At 42.5% G+C, this 6,000-nt stretch overlaps 1 protein-coding gene across 2 annotated transcripts in view; it reads right to left on the reverse strand.

Annotated features, from left to right (window-relative positions):
* Positions 1–5,730, reverse strand: part of EXD2 (exonuclease 3'-5' domain containing 2) — a 51,478-nt gene extending 45,748 nt beyond the window's left edge. For both annotated transcript variants that reach the window (XM_032849390.1, XM_032849391.1), the window contains exon 1: positions 5,651–5,730. The gene's annotated coding sequence lies outside the window, so the exon portion shown is untranslated. The remainder of the gene's footprint in view (positions 1–5,650) is intronic.
* Between the last annotated feature and the right edge of the window lie 270 nt (positions 5,731–6,000).

Consider the following 6,000-nt stretch of genomic DNA (forward strand, 5'->3'; position numbering starts at 1 on the left):
AGCCTCAGACTCAGATTTCAAAGAGCACCATGGTGGCTATGTGAGGGCTAGACTGGAGGAGAGCAAGACAAGAGGAATGGAAGACTCAACAATAATAGAGCCTGGAAGGGAAGGAGATCCAAATCAAGGCAGAAGAAGGCAGAATGAAAAAGAATCATGGGATGGGTGGGGGTGGGTGGGGTAGGGGAGGTCTCCTGGCTGGCTTGGTCACTAGAGCCCAGGACTCCCTGGATCATGAGATTTCAACGTTGGGTGTAGCTCTTCGTTATAAAAAGAAAAAGAAGAAAAAAAGAACCATGGTTCCTAACAGAAGGATTGCACTGGAATCACCCAGATAAATAAACAAGTCATAACTTTCACAACTTACCATTTTGAAAGTTTGATGAATATATAAAATCAAGAGCTTTCCAAAACCATTATAAAAACATGAAGAAAAGCCCACTCATAACAGCAACATACACTTTAAAACCACACACAACTACCACATACACACACACACAGCTAGGTATAAACTCAACAAAATGTGCAAGATTGATATGAAGAAAAATAGAAAAGTTTGCTGGAGATGTAGAAGACTGGAAGAGCAGAGAGAGATGAACACAGCTGTCACAGAGCATATAGCATGCGTGAGGTACCGTCCATTATATACAATCATGTATACAGTACTCACTCAATCCTTTCAACAACCTTCTGCAATAGGTACTATAATTACTCTATTTTTTTAATAAAGAGATTGTTTTACAGAAATAGTCAAAATAACATATAAATGTAATGCAAACTTAATTTTAAAAAACTTTCTAAAAAATGAATTGACCATCAAGAGAATGAAAAGACAATCTCAGGATGGGAGAAAATATTTCCAAAGCATAGATCTGATAAGAGCCTGTATGTAGAATATATAAAGAACTCTTACAATTCAATAATAAAAAAGACAAACTGGTTGAAAACAGGCAAGGATCTGAACAGACATTTCTTCAAAGAAGATACACCTATGGCCAATAAGCATATGAAAAGCTATTAGGGAAATACAGATCAAAATGACAATGAGATACCACTTCACACCTACTAGGAAGGCTCTAATTTAAAAAACAAAACAAAACAGAGGTGCCTGAGTGGCTCAGTGGGTTAAGCCTCTGCCTTTGGCTCAGGCATATCTCAGGGTCCTGGGATGGAGTCCCCGCATGGGGCTCTCTGCTGGGCGGGGAGCCTGCTTCCCCCTCTTTCTCTCTCTGCCTGCCTCTCTGCCTGCTTGTGATCTCTCTCATTCTGTTAAATAAATAAATAAAACCTTTTTAAAAATTTTATTTAAAAAAACAGATAATGAGTGCTAGCAATAATAAGGAGAAATTATAACTCTCACATATTGCTGGTGGGAATGTAAAATGGTGCAGCTGCTTTGAAAAACACTCTGGCAGTTCCTCAAATGATTAAACATAGGGTTGCCATATGACCCAGCAATTCCACTGCTAAGTATATGCCCAAGAGGAATGAAAACATGTCCAAACCAAAAAGTGGAAACAATGTATATGTCCTTCAGCTGACAAGTGGATACATAAAATGTACCATATCCATAAGGTTATGGGTTGAACCAGGTCCTCAAAAAAAGAGAGTTTGAAGTCCTAATCCCTGGTACCTGTGAACATGACCTTATTGAAAACTAGGTCTTTGCACACATAATCAAGTTAAAATGAGGTCATTTTAAGTAATGCAGGACTTTAATCCAAGAGAAATGGTGTCCTTCCATGAAGGAAGAAGAGACACAGAAACAGGCTCCAAGAGACAGAATTAGGGCATCAAGACAGACCCTCAGGGAAGAAAGCTCTCTGAAGACAGAGGCAGAGGCTAGAGTTTTGGCATATGCCAAAGATTGCCAATAATCACCAGAAGCTAAGAGGCAAGAAAGGATTCTCCTGTAGAACCATCAGAGATGGAAAAGCCCTGCTGACACCTTGATTTTGGACTTTATCACCTCCAGAACAGGGAGAGAATACACTGCTGTTATTTTAAGCCACCCAGTTTGTGTTACTTTGTTACCCTAGCCCTAGGAAACAAATACAACGAAGGCTGGAATTCTGTTCAGCAGTAAAAAAAAGGATGATTACTGATACATTCAACAACATGGATGAAACCTAAAAACATTATGCTGAGTGAAAGAAACCTGTCACAAAATATCACAAATTGTATGATTGCCTTTATATAAAAGATTTGGATCTCGGGGCGCCTGGGTGGTTCAGTGGTTAAAGCCTCTGCCTTTGGCTCAGGTCATGATCTCAAGGTCCTGGGATTGAGTCCCGCATTGGGCTCTCTGCTCAGCAGGGAGCCTGCCTCCTCCTCCTCTCTCTCTCTGCCTGCCTCTCTGCCTACTTGTGATCTGTCAAATAAAAAAAAAAAAAAAAAGATTTGGATCTATAAAGGCAGAAAGATTAGGGGCTACCTAGGGCTTGGGTACTGGGGAATGGGATGGGGAATGACTGCTAACTGGCATGGGTTTCTTTTTGGGGTGATGAAAATGTTCTAAAATTAGATTGTGATAACGGCTGCACAACTGTGAATACACTAAAAAACCACTGAATTGTACACTTTAAACATCGAGTTATGTAAATTACATTTCCATAAAGCCACTTAAAAAAACTACTTGCCAAGCTAATTCTAAAAATCTGGAAAAGAAACTAAGATTAGTCCCAAAATAGTGTTGTTTTTTTTTAAGATTTTATTTATTTGTCAGAGAGAGAGAGAAAGCACAAGCAGGGGGAGCAGTAGGCAGAGCGGGCAGAGGGAGAAGCAGGCTCCCTGCTGAGCAAGGAGCCCCATGTGGGACTCGATCCCAGGACCCTGGGATCGTGACCTGAGTGAAGGCAGCAGCCTAACCAACTGAGCCACCCAGGCGTCCCCCCAAAATCGTTTTTAAATGAGTATGTGAGCTGAAAAAATATACAATTTTCAATAAAGTAATGACAGTAATAATCATAAGGGAGTATTTGTCCTACTAAATATCAAATAGAACATATATTTAACATAAGATATTGTGGTATTGGTCCAGCAAAACAGAAAATTCGGTCACAGAATAGGAGTCCAGACACTGTGTGTGTGTGAGAAAGTAGTAAATGATAAATGTGGCATTTCAGATTAATGTATCAAGAGTGTATTTAGTATTCAAAGTGGCACTGTTGGGAAAACAGTAACCATGCACACACCATTCACTCACTCACACACTCACAACACATCCAGAGGAAGTGATGAAAAACTCAAACATGTAAGAGTTTACAGGAGGAAAGATAGTCATAAGAGAAAACCGTGTTGTGCCTTCGGGTATAACAGGGTTTTTCCACATCAGCACTACTGACTTTTTAGTCCATAAAAATCCCCTATTGTGGAGGGCTTTCCTAGGCATTTCAGGATGTTTAGCAGCATCCCCGGTTCCCACCCAGTGGATGCCTGTCATTCCACAACCCCAGTTAGACAACCAAAAAATGTCTCCTCACATTGTCAAAGAGCCCTTGAAGGGCAAAATATCTCCCACTGGCGAACCACTCTGGGAGGGAATGACAGCCACAAAATACAAAATACATAGAGCAAAAAACTGATACATTTAAATGTAAAATTTAAAACTATGGTTCGACAAAGATGCCATGTAGTTAAAAGACAAGCACCAACTTTAAAAAGCACTAAGTTGGGACTAAATACTTAAAACAAATATAAATGACCAAAAATTAATACCCAGAATACATAAAAGACTACTACATATTAAAAAAACAGCCCAATTAAAAGGAGACATTTCTCAAAAGAGGAAATACTAACAGCCAACAATCATGAAAAGATGCCCAATCTCACTAGTAACTAGGGAAATGCAAATTAAAACATCAGCAATTTTTTTTTTTTCACCCATCAGATTGGCAAAAATGAAAAAGATTAACAGCATCAAATGTTTAAAAGAGCTAGGGAAATAGACATTATTACACACCGTGGGTGGGCAGTTTGCCATTAAATGTCCACACTGTCCCACACAGCAATTCAAACTGCAGGTTTGTAACGTCCACATGGGCACACAGACACATGTGGAAGGATGTTCTCTGACACGCTGTGTCTAACTGTAAGCAATCTATGGAATCTCGCATACCATGAAATCTTAATAAACCGTGGAATTTACAGAGCAAGTAGAAAGAATAAGGCAGATCTCTACATATATATAAACAAAGAAAAAGTTCCAAGACCCATTTTTAAGTATAAAAAGTCAAGCTCCTTGAATAGGTACAATATGCCATATTTGTAAAATACGTATTAGTAGAAATTTAACACGAAATCTTACACCTTACATACATGTAACTTATCTGAATACTTGTCAATAAATGTTAAGAAAAAGAAATAGAAAAACACATCCCAAACTGGTAACAGGTCTTACTTTAGGGCTAACAGAGTAAAGATGGAGATGGAGAGAGATCAAACAGAATCCATTTTGTTTAAATTTCTTACATGATTGTTTTTTAAAGGCTGTATGCATGAAAGACAACTAAAATAAATATAAAGGATAGGGAGCCTGGGTGGCTCAGTGAGTTTGGCGTTTGCCTAGGCTCCAGTTATGATTCCGGGGTCCTGGGATTGAGCCCTGTTCAATCCCTCTGTTGTTCCCCCCTGCTTCTGCTCTCACTCTCTCTCAAATAAATAAATAAATTTTAAAAATTAAATATAAAAGAATACATTTTTAGAACCAGCTCAGCCTGACCAAAACGAATCATTATTTCCTATTAAGCCGCTTTTCTCCCACACTTCCTAATGCTGATAATTAACAAAATATTCCCATGCAGTTCCTTCTATCCATGTAATAGAACTAAAAAAAATACGGTATAGGGCGCCTGGCTGGCTCAGTCGGTGGAGTACGCAACTCTCGATCTCGGGGTTGTGAGATGGAGCCCCGCCGTTGGGTGTAGGCATCACTTAAAAAAAAAAAAAAATCTTAAAAAAAATGGTATAAATAATGTAGTGTTCTCAAGGAGCGGGTATCTAAGAGAGTTTGCGCCCCATCAGTATATCAAAAGCTCAGGAAGGGTCGGGTTTCCTTATATGTTAATAAACAAGGATCAATTTCGTAGGCATCTCTAGGGTTCGAGTCTCCATCCCAGGGATGCGGAAAGAGAAAGAGCTGGCTCCCAGCAAGGCCCAGAGCAGCGGGTGTGGTCTGGGAGGAAAGGGGTGGTAACACCGGGGGCGGGAGCAGGTCCCCACGAATGGAGAGGAGGGAAACGTAACTGCGGCCGCGTGCAACACGCAGCGCCCAGGGAGTTGCCAGGTGCTGTGGGCGGTGCCTCCTTTTGAGCTGACGGGGTCTAGAGGCCACGAAGGTTTGGTAGGTGCTCCGAGAGACAGACGAAGGGGCCCGGGGAGCGCGTGGTGGGCCCGGGCCGGGGCGAGAGCCCTCGTCGCACACCTGGGTGCTGAACCGCCGTGGGGGTGGGGGGCGAGGAGGCCGCGCCCGGGGAAGGGAACAAGGGCCGGGCCAAGTCGCTCGGGGACGGCGGGGTCCTGCAATAAGTCGCCCCCACACACAGTGACATCTCCAGCTCTACAGCGCTTCTCCTCAATCCGCCCTGGAATCCCCCTCCTTCCCTCGCACAAGGCAGGTGAAAGGCCCCGAGGATCCCGTGTTCTCACTTACCTGCGACCCGGGACCTAACCCGAACACCTGCGGCACCTCACGCTGAAAAACTGGAACCCTCCTCGGCCACCTGCGCTCACCTACCCGGATCCGCTAGGGCCGAAACCACTTCCGGTCCTGCGACGGACTAAGAGGACGTAAATCCAGCCGGGGTGTACAGATGGGCGACGCCATGTTGTACGGAAGCTGCTGGGGCAGCTGTGCCCTCCCCAGTTTCTCCACTGCTGAACAAAGGATCTGTTAAGATTGGAAAGGCTTAACGTCTCTTCAGAAAAGGGGTGTTTCGTTTTTGTTTCTGGGGTGGTATTTTTATTTGTGTTGGCTTTGGTCTTAAGAAGCCTCTGGAATCC

Source organism: Lontra canadensis, unplaced genomic scaffold (assembly GCF_010015895.1).
Source record: "Lontra canadensis isolate GAN:19392208 unplaced genomic scaffold, GSC_riverotter_1.0 scaffold227, whole genome shotgun sequence".
NCBI lineage: Eukaryota > Metazoa > Chordata > Mammalia > Carnivora > Mustelidae > Lontra > Lontra canadensis.